The following is a 15,522-nucleotide window of genomic DNA, read 5'->3' as shown; positions in this document are numbered from 1 at the left end:
AGTAGGGGCAGATTACAAGGTCACTGATGATCTGTCTCTGAAGAACAATTTATTGAGTCAATGCTGTTGGACCCAGATGTATTACACATCAAATGAAATCTAGGAGTTGTCATAAAATTATTTCTGTGCTTTACAAAATGCAGAGTCATAACCACTGCCTATAGTATGTATTCATTCTTTTGTTCCAATGATAAATGCATTCTTGTTTTGTAAACTTCACAGTATTAGGTTACCTTTGTGCCAGCTGAGGTTTTGAAATTATATACGAGGTTCACCAGGAATTCAAAAAGAATATCTTTTGGTTTTACGATACAGAAAGGATTGCTGTGCAAGACTGACATTTTAGTGATTTATTGCTTTCCCCCATAACCTTAAACTGCCAAACACTACATAATTCTATACATACTTCTGATGTGTGTGTACATGTGTGTATGCGTGTGTATAATATAATGTATATAAATGTACATGAATTTTCAAGAGGAAAAGTAACATACAGAAGGGCCATTAATTCTCCTTTAAGTCAAATATCTCTGGTTCCTTTAACCTTATGTGGCTTAGACTTGAAACCTATCTAGTCACTCTGCTCTGAGATATTTACCAGTTTATTTGGCCCTTCTTATATGAGAGCCCCTGAATCCAAAATGCAATACAATTCTACTAGGGAGAGCTGCTCAGTTTAAGAATCATCATCTTCAGGGGGCGCCTAGGTGGCTCAGTTGGTTAAGCGGCTGACTTCAGCTCAGGTTGTGATCTCATGGTCCGTGAGTTCGAGTCCCACGTCGGGCTCTGTGCTGACTGACAGCTTGGAGCCTGGAGCCCGCTTCTGTTTCTGTGTCTCCCTCTCTCTCTGCCCCTCCCCCATTCGCGCTCTGTTTCTCTCTGACTTTCAAAAATGAATAAATGATAAAAAAAAATTAAAAAAATAATTATCATCTTCAGCAGGAGCACTACCACCACCATTTATTGTCTCCCATGCCCCCAGCTCTATGGTAGACAGATCTTCACAGGATACATCTTTATCATTCCTAGAGCCTACAGTGGTTATCACGAAAACACCACCATACTATTACTAATTGAGACTTAATTTATAGTAAGTTAAAGTCTTTATGATTTTTATACATATTTTATTTTTTATATTTATTTATTTTTGAGAGACAGAAAAAGAGGCCAAGCGAGGGAGGGGCAGAGGGAGAGGCAGACACAGGATCCAAAGCAGGTTCCAGGCTCTGAGCTGCCAACACAGAGCCTGATGTGGGACTCAAACCCATGAACCGCGAGATCATGACCTGAGCTGAAGTCAGACGTTTAACTGACTGAGCTACCCAGATGCCCTAGTCTTTATGATTTTTTTTTAATTTTTTTTCAACGTTTTTATTTATTTTTGGGACAGAGAGAGACAGAGCATGAACGGGGGAGAGGCAGAGAGAGAGGGAGACACAGAATCGGAAACAGGCTCCAGGCTCCGAGCCATCAGCCCAGAGCCTGACGCGGGGCTCGAACTCACGGACCACGAGATCATGACCTGGCTGAAGTCGGACGCTTAACCGACTGCGCCACCCAGGCACCCCTTTATGATTTTTTTAATGAGAGCTTTAGAAAACCACAGATACCTTATTCTATTCATATTCAAGCACAATATGTTTTAACCTAAAATAAATTTTTAACTTATCTGTATGAAATGTCATCTCATTAGAGACAACAGAATGTAACAGAAGGGTTTGAGCTTTTCTGTGAGATAGATCTGCCTTTGTACCCCTAGACTGCTAAGGCTGTGTAACTGAAGGTCAGTTCCTTGACCTCTCTGTGCCTCAAGTCCTTCATATGTAAAAGGACAATAATAATGCTAACCCTTCCAGGTTACTGTGATGGTTACAGATAATATATAAGAAGTATCTGACATATAATAGGGACTCAGCAAACGGTATATTATCCTTTCATTGTTATTGTTATCACTATGTTTAATATTTTTAAGTGAGATCTCAGAGATTTGAATCTTTCCAAATTTCACCAATATTTTATCTCTGCCAGTATCCAAATCAATAATGCAAATGTCCAGAAGAACATGGCTGAGATTAGAGGGCACGGTATACCACTAGGTAACGACTTCTAGGTTGTTGTCAATTATTTCATCCAAAATAATAGCTCCCATGTTTTGATTCTTAGTAAAATCCAGGACAGATGTATTACAACTATTCAATAGGCTATGACAATTTTACAGACAAACTGAGTACAGTAGGAAATACAATTAAGATTCTGAATACAGAACCCAAATTCTTAACCCCTGGAGAATCTGCATGTTTCTTAACATTATCAAGTTATCAGTCCACCCGTGGCTTCCACATCAGTTTGCCATCTTAGATGTTAGGATACCATATTTTGTTAAATGCTTTGCCTACAAAGTCTTACAACTTTGTATTTCTAAACTTTCTGTTTTTTAAAAAAAAGATATAAAGTTTCCTTAAACTTTATTATTGTTTTATTACTGCTTCCGTTTCAGAGTTCTCCAAAATATCTTGAAGAATAAGCTCTAAACTCTTGTTGAAATGTACTTCAGTCTTAGGAGTCTTGTGAATCTATTTCCCCTCCTTTCTTAAACTCTATGTTTTATAGGACTTTCCTAGCCTGATTCTTATTTTCCAAAGATGTTGTTTCTTTATCTAATAAGTGGAGATAATAATATCTAATAAATGGGGTTGTTGTAAGGAATACATTTAAAAATCCAAATGCTGAACACATGGCTTGGCATAAAACTAATCAATAATAGCTATTATTATGTAAATTTCACTCACAATAGATTTGTGAGGAAGTTGATGATGCTGTTTTTCAACACTGTGTTCTCCATTATTAGCAGCACTCTATTATACACAGAAGAAACGCTCAATAATTGTTTGCTGAATTAAGCATCCAGAGTAAGTTTTTATATTACAGTGGTGCAATTTAGCAGTAAATTCAAACACATAAAACATTTTATTTTTCCGAAATAAAAATGGAAGTTCTTTTAGATTGCTTGTAAAGACCTATTCCCACTAAACTCGCCCTATAAACATAATAAAAATACTTAGATACGCTGATTTTTCCTCTAGGTTTAGCATATTTTCCCTAATAATCCTGCTCAAGAGGACAGTAAATGAATAATTTCATCTCTAGTAAACTGGTCAATATTGGGGCAAAAACTCTCAGTTTGTTCTAATTTTCTTACAGATTGAATGAAATAGTACTTCTGGTGTCCACAGAATAAGAGTCCAGCAAAACTGCATTTTCAAATAATAGATTAATTGGAAAATGTTAAAAAGACCCTTTGTCTATGAAGATACATTTTAAATGATCGGAGACTCATCCCAAATGGTTTCAACATATGACAACTTTAAATGATAATTATTGATAGCTCAAGTCTTTAAAAAATAGGCTCAATTTCACTGGGTGTTGTATGGAAACCAATTTGTCAATAAACTTCATATAAAAAAAAAAGGCTCAATTTTTAAAACTTCTGAGCTCTACTCAGAATGCACAAGTTTAAATTTCAAGGGGACTATCTACTTGCTATCAAACATGAAGTTGTGAATATCTGAAGTGCTGTCATGTGCAAGAGGTTGAGACTTGGTCTGAGTGACAGACCGCTGCAGGTGAGAAGCACTTTTTACAGCGACAAGATTAAGATTTTATTTTGAGCTGTCATACTTTGTCACCTTCAGAGTTTAAGGAAGGGTAACTTGCTGTAAAAGGAAATTTTGTATATGGAGATGGAATTAGTAAGATTCCCTCAAAACTCTGAGGCTCTGTATTCACATTTGAAGGAGGTGTTGTTTGACTTCAAAATGCACTGGTAAAGATGGGTAGAGAGAAGAATTACCTTCTCGTGACCAGCAACATAACTCCATCACCAAGGCATCCGATCTCATAGAAATCTTGCACAGAACTTTTCATGTCCCCTAGCATTTATTTTTTTTAATTTTAAATTTTTTTTTAAGTTTATTCTTTTTTTTTTTTAATTTTTTTTTCAACGTTTATTTATTTTTTTGGGACAGAGAGAGACAGAGCATGAACGGGGGAGGGGCAGAGAGAGAGGGAGACACAGAATCGGAAACAGGCTCCAGGCTCTGAGCCATCAGCCCAGAGCCCGACGCGGGGCTCAAACTCACGGACCGCGAGATCGTGACCTGGCTGAAGTCGGACGCTTAACCGACTGCGCCACCCAGGCGCCCCTAAAGTTTATTCATTTTGACAGAGAGAGAGAGACAGAGCACAGAATCCGAAGCAGGCTCCAGGCTCTGAGCTGTCTTCACAGAGCCCGACACGGGGCTCGAACTCACAGACCTTGAGATCATGACCTGAGCCGAAGTCGGACACTCAACCGACTGAGCCACCCAGGTGCCACTACCCTAGCATTTATTATTTCTATGTATAAATCCTTAGGCATATCATCTGCTCTATTTGACACTGTACAGAAAAGTCTGCACATTTTTGTTTATAGCAGTTAAGTTTCTCTTTCACTTAAATCAATCTTCCTCAGCTTAACCTGCTCTGAGAGGTTGCTGTTGGAGAGAAGGGAGAGAGCAGCTGGTGCTCTCTGGGTGCCTTGTATGGTCAGTTACTGTACAAAGTGCTCAGAACTGTTATGTCATGTTATCCTCACATTCTCTACTAGGTGCATATTACCTTCACTTTACTGATGAGGACACTGAGGCTCAGAGAGGGTAAGCAACTTGTCAGAAGACACCAACCCAGCGAGTGGACGAGCCGCGATTCCATGCATGATGCCTAGCTTCGGTGTATACACCTTTAAGTCTGCACAGACTTCCCGTGTCGGACAAGACAGAAACACCACGGGATGTCTCAGAGCCCTTCATTAAATTCCCACTTTCTCTAAAAGTGTCCGGGTTCTAATAAAAATGCATTTAACAAAGACCCAGGATTCATTTTCTTTTTCAGCATTGTAGAGGTTCATCCCTGATGCTGCTAGCAACTCTTAAATAATCTGACCCTGATGAACAGTGGCAAGAGCCATAGGCAGGTGAAAGGAGAATATGGGGCCCTGGGGTTCTGTAGTGAATGCTTAGCTGATTCTGAGAGCAGCCAGTCTGTTCAAGCAACACAAGCCTCTCGAATCACAGAAGGTCGAACTGGTCTTGCCATAATGCTCTCAAAATTGAAGGAATATTCTATCAGGTGACTGGCTGGCCATTAAAATTACTTCCCATTGTTCATCATGTGATTTATTTTAAAAAAATAATCTGAAATAGTTCAAAGAATTTAGTGTCATTGAAATAACATCGCTTCTCGGCCTTTTGGCTAAGATCAAGTGCAGTGTCATTGGAATAACAGAACTTTTTCCAGCCTATCTTTTTATTTATGTAAACAGTATTTCATAACTCTTGCATTTATAAAATTGAAATGCAGGGGAAAAAAGGGATATATAAATCTTTTGCTAACATCTCAATTTTAACATTAAGTAATATTTAGCCATAGGTTTATAAATAATAGAAAAACAGAGCTTCATCCAGCTTATAAAAAGCTGGCATTTCTAATAAATTATTTTACATATGCAACAATTATATTTCATAATCTATAGTATTTTATCTTTTGATAAATTTAATGCTAAAATATTTATGAGAATATCTTAATCCAAAATAATTTTTTAATTTTTTTTAAATTTTTTTTAATGTTTTATTTATTTTTGAGACAGAGAGAGACAGTGCATCAGCAGGGGAGGGGCAGAGAGAGAGGGAGACACAGAATCTGAAGCAGGCTCCAGGCTCTGAGCTGTCAGCACAGAGCTGAACGTGGGGTTCGAACTCACGGACCATGGGATCATGACCTGAGCCCAAGTCGGACGCTAACCGACTGAGCCACCCAGGCGCCCCCAAAATAATTTTTTAATCACAGGAGAAATATGTATATATGGGTGTGTGTGTGTGTACACACATATATACATGCACAATTTATCTGCATTTTTCTTTGTTTTAGAAACATTAAATAGATTAAAAACAACACATAGGATAAAGTTTTTTGAAGAGAGTAGAATGAAAATACACATTCAAGAGTAACTGGAAATGATGTTAATTTTGTGACTTTTAATGAAAATTGGATTTGTATTTTTTTTAATTTTGTTTTTTAGTGTTTATTTTTTGAAAGAGAGACAGAGACAGAGATAGAGTATTAGCAAGAGAGGGGCAGAGAGAGAGGGAGACACAGAATCCAAAGCAAGATCCAGGCTTGGAACTGTCAGCACAGAGTCTGACACGGGGCTCCAACTCACAAACTATGAGGTCATGACCTGAGCCAAAGTCAGACACTTAACCAAGCCACCCAGGCTCTGCTGCATTTGTATTTGTAACATTTTTTTAAGCTTATTTATTTTGAGAGAAAGAGAGCAAGCAGGGGAGCAGCAGACAGAAAGGGAGAGAGAGAATTCTAAGCAGGCTCCACACCCAGCATGGAGCCCAATTTGGGGCTCAATCCCATGACAGTGAGATAATGACCTGAGCCAAAATCAAGAGGGGGACATTTAAGCAACCAAGCCACTCAGGTGCCCCACGTCTGTATTTTTATTTTATTTATGTATTTATTTTACAACATTCATTTTTTTTAATGTTCATGTATATTTGAGAGAGAGAGAGAGCTCATGAGCAGGAGAGGGTCAGAGAGAAAGGGAGACACTGAACCTGAAGCAGGCTCCAGGCTCTGAGCTGTCAGCACAGAGCCTGATATGGGGCTCAAACTCATGAACCATGAGATTATGGCCTGAGCTGAAGTTGGATTCTTAAACTGACTAAACCACCCAGCCCCCCTCCCACATTTGTATTTTTAAATGGCTTATCCTGAGTATCAAATCACCACAGTTTTTAGATTCACTGGTTACATTCAAATCAATGATGTTATGGTTTATTTTAAAATGTACATACAATGAACAGAAATCATGTCCTTTGTAACGTTCAAAGTTATAACTAAACATTTTAGATACCAACATAAAAATGTACAAGTGTGTGCACATGTACCTTTTCTGTGTACATGTGATTTTGTGTGTGTGTGTGTGTGTGTGGCTGAGCACATTCTTTTTGAGTATATGTGAGCAAAAGAGTTTAAAAACAGAGAAAGACTAGATGAGTGCAGTTGATTTTTAAGTAGTTTTAAGTATTTACATTTAAATAATTCTGGGGCAATTTGGAAGAGAAAAGATTCATGAGCTAATAGGGGAAGGGTCCTGAGGCTACAGTCTGAATGCACTTTATTTGTTGTTCTGTCCCTTGAATAGCAAGGCCTAGCACATATTTGGTACTCATTAAATGTGTATTGAATGAATAAATAATTTACAGTAGAGAAGTCTATGTTAATCCACATTGTTTTAGCTTCAGCTGAAGGGCAGAACTCTCCTATATGTATCCCTGCTGATTTTATTTTCCCAAGTAAGTTAAAACTTAAGCTAACCTTCACAATGATGATAGACCCTGGTTTTTCACTTTTTCTTTTGCAAGGCATTCACATTTACATTTTTTTAAAAAATTGTTTAACATTTATTTATTTTTGAGAGACAGAGACAGATGATGAGTTGGGGAGGGGCAGAGAGAGAGGAGACACAGAATCTGAAGCAGGCAGCAGGCTCTGAGCAAGGTGTCAGCACAGAGCCTGATGCGGGGCTAGAACCCACAAACTGTAAGATCATGACCTGATCGGAAGTAGGATGCTCAACCGACTGAGCCACCCAGGGGCCCCTCACATTTACATTTTTAAGCACATTATTATGCTATGATACTAACAGACAAGTCTTTGCAATGCGGGCATAGTAACTTTTAGATTAATTCATTATAATTTTTTCTTCCAGCAATTCTCTTCCTACTTTAAATTCACACACAAGTAAAACTCTATTCCCCCTTAGTTGTTTTCCCAATTTATCTTAATTAGCACCTAAAGCTTCTATGTGTACGGTGACTATATGTATACTATGCAACTAATTAGCAATATTCTCTTAACTGTAAGAGTTACATCCCTAAATTTAAACAAATAAGTGAAAAAAGTAAAACCTGGCTAAATGAAGTTCACTTTACACTTGTCAGAAAAAATATTTTTAATCTAAAGGGTGTCGATTCTATGTAATACTCAGTTTACTATGTAAACTCCTGGTTTATTAAAAACACCAAGAGAAAGGAAGCCTATCATTTGAATTATAGTACTGGTGGGGAAACCTACAGAGAGGCTTGAGGTACTTTTATTTTCCAAGGCATAGCATCCCAAAGAAATACTTCATTTCATGTCTTCAAATTCTGAGAACACCTACCTGATAATATCAAGACAAGGAGATTTTATATTTATATATAAGATGTTGTTAAACTGCCATTTTAAAAGTTTTATTCATTCTTGAATTGCATTATTTGTAACTTAAATCCTGGTATTGCGTTTGATTCGATGCAATTTAATCATTCATTGGGTGCTTTTGACCCTTGGTGCATTAGCACAGAGTCATGAATGCCACCCTCCAGGAAGAAGGCCTGCTACCCCGCTCCACCCCTCACTCTCTCTCGCCATACTCTTCAAGACCTGGTTGCAGAGTCTTCATTTTCTCTGGACTCTTTTTCTGACTATCCCCCTGCCCACAACTCCAGAAAGGTGGTGTGACCCACCTGATGCCACCACAGCTAGATAGGACTTATTCTGTTTGTTTATACCCTCACAGTCTGGCGAATTATAGGGACACAATACGGGAGTGGATAAAACAATAGGCGAATGTTCAGAGTATAAACTAAGACCATTCTCTAAGGAAATTAAAATAATGAAAGCTATAGCTCATTTTAACAGGAGATCTCTGTGAATCTTGGTCACACCCTACACCTCACCAGTCCTTGGATTTTGATCCTGCAGAACCTACCATACACTTGGGACAAACGTTTAACAAACAAAACCTTCCGATATGAAGTAAATTCAAATCCTACCTTAATCAAATCCTAATCCTACCACAAACACCAACAGAGTGTTCCAGTTTTATATAATGCTTTACTTCAGCAGTTTTCACAGAATGGACATGGACCCCTCTTCTACACAATGTCAAAATGACTTACATAGTATCACTAAGACATTGCCTATCTTTTTCTACTACATGGACACTTGCACCGATGATGCAAAAGCAATGGTTGGTGAAACTGCTGGGCCCTTAATATGAATTGACATCAGTACTAAACTGTAAATGTTGGAATTTTTTTCACCACGACACACTTTTAATGAAAATTTTTAAAAAATGGGTGGGGGGAGGCACCTGGGTGGTTCAGTTAAGCTTGCAACTTTGGCTCAGGTCCTGATCTCGCAGTTGGTGAGTTCAAGCCCTGCATCAGGCTCTCTACTGTCGGCACAGAGCCCACTTCGGATCCTCTGTTTCTTTCTCTCTCCCTCCCCCTACCACAGTGAGCATGTGCACACTCTTATTCTCTCTCCCTCTTAAAACTACAATAAACATTTTTTTAAAATTAAAAAGAGAATTCCAGTTTCACTTAGATCAACTCTTTTTTTAAATGCACATCTTATAGTGTTCTGCATGATAAAATAGCAGGTACTCATGAAGCACTTTTGCTGCATACCAAAGTAGGCTGGTATCTCTAGGAACAGCACTTGCGAGACTGAATTATAAGATGAACTAGCCAAGTGCAACTTTATTTGAAAGAAAGACTAACATACAAATGGTAGTGAGAGACTGGATATTTAGCTGATTTTTCTCCAAATTTAATGAAGTGACTCCATCATTTCAAATAAAACTGACCGTATTTTATGCCAATGATAAAACTTGAGACTAAAAGAAAAAAAGAAAGAATTTTGGAAAACTTTATCCACTACTATGAGTTTAACAGTATCTTAATACTTAAAGACTATTGATGAGATCAATGATGATATTAACAAATGAGATCTCTTGAAAGAATATAATGAAATGTGTCTAAGTTTGGAAGATCTTCATAACTTAGTGAACCAATATTTTCCAAATGGCCAATAGACAGATTACAAAACCAGGAAAGGATAAAAAATTTATTCAAAGTAAAAAAATTGGCCAATCTATTTTATTGTAAACGAGTGAAAAATTTTCACTGATATGCATATCAGATGCTATAATGCATCTAACCTTTTAGAAGATGCCACTTGTAGACTTTCATGGTGGAATTGATGAGGCATATCCATTTATCTAACTGCATGATGCTAGAATTTTGTCAAATACTTAAATCAAAACAACATATTGAAAAGACTGAATGCTGAAGCAGCTATGAGAATTGAAATGTCTTGTGTTATTAAATCAGACATTTAAACAATTCGCAAAGATATTTACAAAAAAAACCCACTCTTGGGGTGCCTGGGTGGCTCAGTCAGTTAAGAGGCCAACTCTTGGTTTCAGCTCAGGTCATGATCTCAGTTTGTGGTTTTGAGCCCCAAATGGGGCCAGAGCCTGCTTGGGATTCTCTCTCTCCCTCTTTTTGCCCCTCCCCTGTTTGTGCTTTCTCACAAAATAAATAAACTTTAAAGAAAAAAAAAAAACACTCTTTTGAATAATTATTTTTGCTTTGGAAAAGAAAACTATTTTTCATAAAAATTGTTACTTAACATATAATTACTATTTTATTGTCTTAAATTATAAATATTTTCCAATATTTCTTATTTTTAAAAATTTTTTCTAACATTTATTTATTTTTGAGAAACAGAGAGAGACAGAGCATGAGCAGGGGAAGGGCAGAGAGAGAGGGAGACACAGAACCCAAAGCAGGCTCCAGGCTCTGAGATGTTAGCACAGAGCCCAATGCAGGGCTCAAACTCACAAACTGTGAGATCATGATCTGAGCCCAAGCCAGATGCTTAACCAACTTAGCCACTCAGGTGCCCTCTTATTTTTAATGTGGAGAATATCAATATATATAAACCATATAAACAAAAGCTCTTTGGGGGCCTGATATTTTTTAAGAATGCAAAGAAACATGGAGATCAAAAAGTTTGAGGAGTGTGTGAGTGGCTCAGTCCATTAAGCATGAGACTCTTGATTTCAGCTTAGGTCATGATCTCAGGGTTATGAGACGGAGCCCCACGCCAGGCTCTGCACTGACAGGGCAGAACCTGCTTGGGATTCTCTTTCTCTCCCTCTCTCTTTACCTCTCTCTATCTCTCAAAAATAAATAAATAATTTTTTTTAATGTTTGAAAACTGCTTTCTTAATTTGTCTTACTTTCTTTCAGTCTTGCAACATCTGGGTGAGGTATGTTTTTAGGAAACAAAGACCACAGAGTTTAAGTGAAATGATGAAAATCACAAGCAAGGAAATAAGAAAGCCAGAAACTGGACCTGGATTTATGTCCAGAACTCTTTCCATGATCCCTCATTCTCACTTCCAGATTTATAGTTAGTAAAAATCATTTGCCTTTCGTTTAGATCCGTAATGTGGAATACAAAAAGAAAATTAAGATAGTTTTTGCTTTATGTATGTCTTTAAAAATCTATGGCTAAGTATAGTAAGGTTTAGTTAGCTACAATAATCATAACAGAGTGGTATTGGAGGAAGGATAGACAAAAAGATCAGTGGAACAGAAACCTCAGAAATGGATTCACACAAATATGCTCAACAAGTTTTGACAAAAGTGCAAAAAACAACACAATGGAGGAAGGATGGCTTTTTCAAGAAATGATGTTAGAGGAAGTAGATATCCATAGGCCTAGAAATGATGCTCTACCTAATATACAAAACAGATTCAATAGCATCATAAAACTATAAACCCTTTAGGAAAAAACAAAAACATAAGAGAACATCTTTAGTATCTAGGGCTGGGCAAAGATTTCTTAGTCTTAACAACAAAAGCATAATCCATAAAATGAAAACTGGTAAATAAGACTGAATCAAAATTAAAAGCTTTTGCTTTGTGAAAGTCCATGTGAAGGAAATAAAAAGACAATCTACAGACTGTGAGAAAGTATTTGCAAACCATATCTGAAAGGACTTTCAAAACTCAACATTAAAATAACAATAATAATAATAATAATAATAATTCTTCAATTAGAAAAGAGGCAAAAGATACAAAGAAATATTTCACTGAAACGTATGTGCAGATGAAGAGATGGTCAATACCATAAGCTAACAGGGAAATGCAATTTAAAACCATAATGAGTTACCACTACATGACTATCAGGATATCTAAAATAAAAAACGACAACACCAATAATTCATACATTACTGGTGGAAATTTAAAATTATCTATATACTCTGGAAACAGTTTGTCAATTTATATAAAAATAAATACTCCACTACTATACAACCCAGCAACTCCACTAGGCCTTTATCCTAGAAAATGAAAACTCATGTTCACAGAAAAATGTGTACACAAATCTTCATAGCCGTTTTTTTTTTAATATTTTAGTGTTTATTTATTTTGAAGGAGAGAGAGAGACAGAGTGCAAGCAGGGGAGGGACAGAGAGAGAGGAAGACATAGAATCCCAAGAAGATTTCAGTCTCTGAGCTGTCAGCACAGAGCCTGATGTGGGGCTTGAACTCACGAACGGCGAAATCATGACCTGAGCCAAAGTTAGACACTTAACCGACTGAGCCACCAGGCGCCCCAATAGTCATTTTAATAATAAGTAGAAAAAGATGTCCTTCAATGGTCGAATATTTAAATAAAGTGGTATATCTATACCATGGAATATTACTGGGCAACAAAAAGGAACAAACTACTGATATATGTAAGTTATATAAATCTCCAGGGTATTTTGCTGAATGAAAAAACAATCAATCTCCCAAGTCATACACACACACACACACACACACACACACAAACACACACACACACACATATATATATATAATTGTTTCTTTGAGTTTATTTATTTATTTTGAGAGGATATGCAGGACGGGGAGAGAGAGCAAGAGAGAATGAGAGAGAGAGAGAGAGAGAGAGGGAGAGACTGAATTCCAAGCAGGCTCTGCACCATCAGCACGGAGCCTGACATGGGCTTGAACTCACACACCATGAAATCATGATCTGAGCTGAAACCGAGTTGGATGCTTAACTGACTGAGCCACGCTGGTGCCCCGTATGGTTCCATTTACACGACATTATTGAAAGGATAAAATTATAGAAATGGACAACAGATTGGTAGTTGACAAGAGTCAAGGGAGAGAAAGGAAGGGAAAGTGGATGTGGTTATAAAAGGGCAACGTGAGGGATCCCGATAACTGAACTCTTGCTTCTTGACTATATCAATGCCAATATCCTGATAACACCTGCACTATAGTTTTGCACAATATTACCATTAGCAGAAACTGGGTAAAAAAGGTACAGGGGTTTTGTTTGTATTTTTTTTAACTGCATGTGAATTTACATTTATGCCAAAATAGTTAAATTTTTAAAGTTTATGAGTAAGTAATACTCTTCAAAACTATGGCAAGGCCATGAAAAACAAGGAAATATTGAAAAACTATCAAAGACTGGAGGTAACAACACTACTAAACACAACATAATATCCTGAGTTGGATCCTGGAACAGAAAAAGAGCAATTAGTGGAAAAACTGGAGAGATCCATATAAAGATTCTACTTTAGTTAATGATATTAAGCCAAAGTTAATTTCTTACTCCTGACAAATGTACCAGGAATATGTGACATGTTAACATTAGAGGAGGCTGAGTGAAGGGTATCTGAGAACCATCTGTTTTATCTTTGCAACTTCATTGCAAATCTAAAATTATTCCCAAATAAAGAGTTTAACAAAAATGTGTGGTTAAAAATTGTCCCCTACCCATTGCTTCCAGTCAAATATTAAGCATTTTATCTAGGCATACAAGGTACTCTGTCCTTTAGCTCCTGCCTCCCATCCAAACTTATCTCTGGCCCTTTGTTTGTTGTCCTTGGGCCTTTATCAGTATAGAATGCCTGATGCAAGGTTCTCCAAATGTATTTCACTGAGTCAACACTTATTCCTTTATAAAGACTAGTCACCGTGGGGCGCCTGGGTGGCTCAGTCAGTTAAGCGTCCAACTTCAGCTCGGGTCATGATCTCACGGTTTGTGTGTTCAAGCCCCATGTCAGGCTCTGTGCTGACAGCTCAGAGCCTGGAGCCTGCTTCAGATTCTGTGTTTCCTTCTCTCTCTGCTCCTCCCCCACTTGTGCTCTCTCTCTCTCAAAAATAAATAAATGTAAAAAAAAAATTAAAAGACTAGTCACTGTGCCATGAGTTTCTGGATTTGATTAGGATGAGGATTTGAATTTACTTCACATCACAAGGTTTTGTTTACTAAACCATCGTCTCAAGTGTGCATTTGATTCCATGGGATCAAGATCCAAGGACCAGAGAGGTAGGGTTTGACTAGATCCACAGAGCTCCCTGGTTTCAATGAGATAAGACTTAAGTTATCTTAATTATCTTAGGAAATGCTTTACCAATAACTTGCCTCTTATGTTATACTCAGAATATTCACCTATCTTTTCACTCATTTTTGCAATTATTATCCAAATTAAATCATTTAAAGGATGTTTATTTTCTATAATTTGCCAGACTAGAGAGAGATACAGAAATGAACAAAATATGTCCTGTCTAGCTGTGGAGCACCTAACCTTTAAAAACTGTATGTATGATGGGGTGCCAGGGTGACTCAGGTGGTTGAGCATCTGACTTTGGCTCAGCTCATGATCTCACAGTTCATGAGTGTGAGCCCCACATCAGGTTCATTGCTGTCAGCGTTGAGCCCACTTTGTATCCTCTGTCCCCTTCTCTCTCTGCCCTCTTCCCCTCTGCTCTCTCAAAAATAAATAAAACAAAAACAAAAACAAAAAAAAACCTAAAAACCCTGCATGTATGAGAGTAGTAAAAACAATTCCCAGAGAAATGATGACACTATAACCAAGATTTAATTTAAAAAACATGGAGAGATTTGGGGGTAAGAGTAGAACAGGAGGCCTTCAAACAGAGAAAATAGGAAACAATTAGCACCCACGTGTGAATAGACATGAAACAGGAGAACCACTAAGAGATAGTTGGACAGAACAAAGCCATATGTAAACATATGACTTAAAAATAAGGCCAGGGAGGTATATAGTGCAAAGTGCAGAAGGGGTGTAGCAGCTACATGTTATGAAAGATGTTTAATGCATTAATGATGCAGTACATGGCCCCGGGCAAAGACAATGAGAAACCCTCCAGATGGGCTTGATTAATAACTATGATGTCTGCTGAGCTATTGAGATCCCCAGGGTGCAAATCCTTTGGCATTTTTTTTTTAATTTTTTAATGTTTATTTCTGAAACAGAGACAGAGCATGAGTGGGGGAGAGGCAGAGAGAGAGGGAGACCTAGAATCTGAAGCAGGCTCCAGGCTCCCAGCTGTCAGCACAGAGCCTGACGTGGGGCTCGAACTCACAAACTGTGAGATCATGACCTGAGCTGAAGTCAGTCGCTCAACTGACTGAGCCACCCAGGCGCCCCTCCTTTGGCATTTTCTAAATGCAAGTTTTCATTTCATGAAAACATGATTGACAAACAGTGTATAAGTTGTATCAAATATGGGAAGGGCATCCAGCAAG

At 37.7% G+C, this 15,522-nt stretch overlaps 1 protein-coding gene and 1 pseudogene across 3 annotated transcripts in view; one reads left to right on the top strand and one right to left on the bottom strand.

The window, feature by feature from the left end:
- Window positions 1-15,522, bottom strand: part of GRM5 (glutamate metabotropic receptor 5) — a 507,510-nt gene that overhangs the window by 431,718 nt on the left and 60,270 nt on the right. The window lies entirely within an intron of this gene.
- Window positions 5,270-5,442, top strand: LOC124506610 (uncharacterized; annotated as a pseudogene).

Source organism: Lynx rufus, unplaced genomic scaffold, assembly GCF_022079265.1.
Source record: "Lynx rufus isolate CCGP_SWC_20201006 ecotype Redwood Valley unplaced genomic scaffold, mLynRuf1.p SCAF_9, whole genome shotgun sequence".
NCBI lineage: Eukaryota > Metazoa > Chordata > Mammalia > Carnivora > Felidae > Lynx > Lynx rufus.
Note: the sequence above shows the minus strand (reverse complement) of the source record. Positions and strands in the feature narration are given on the sequence as shown.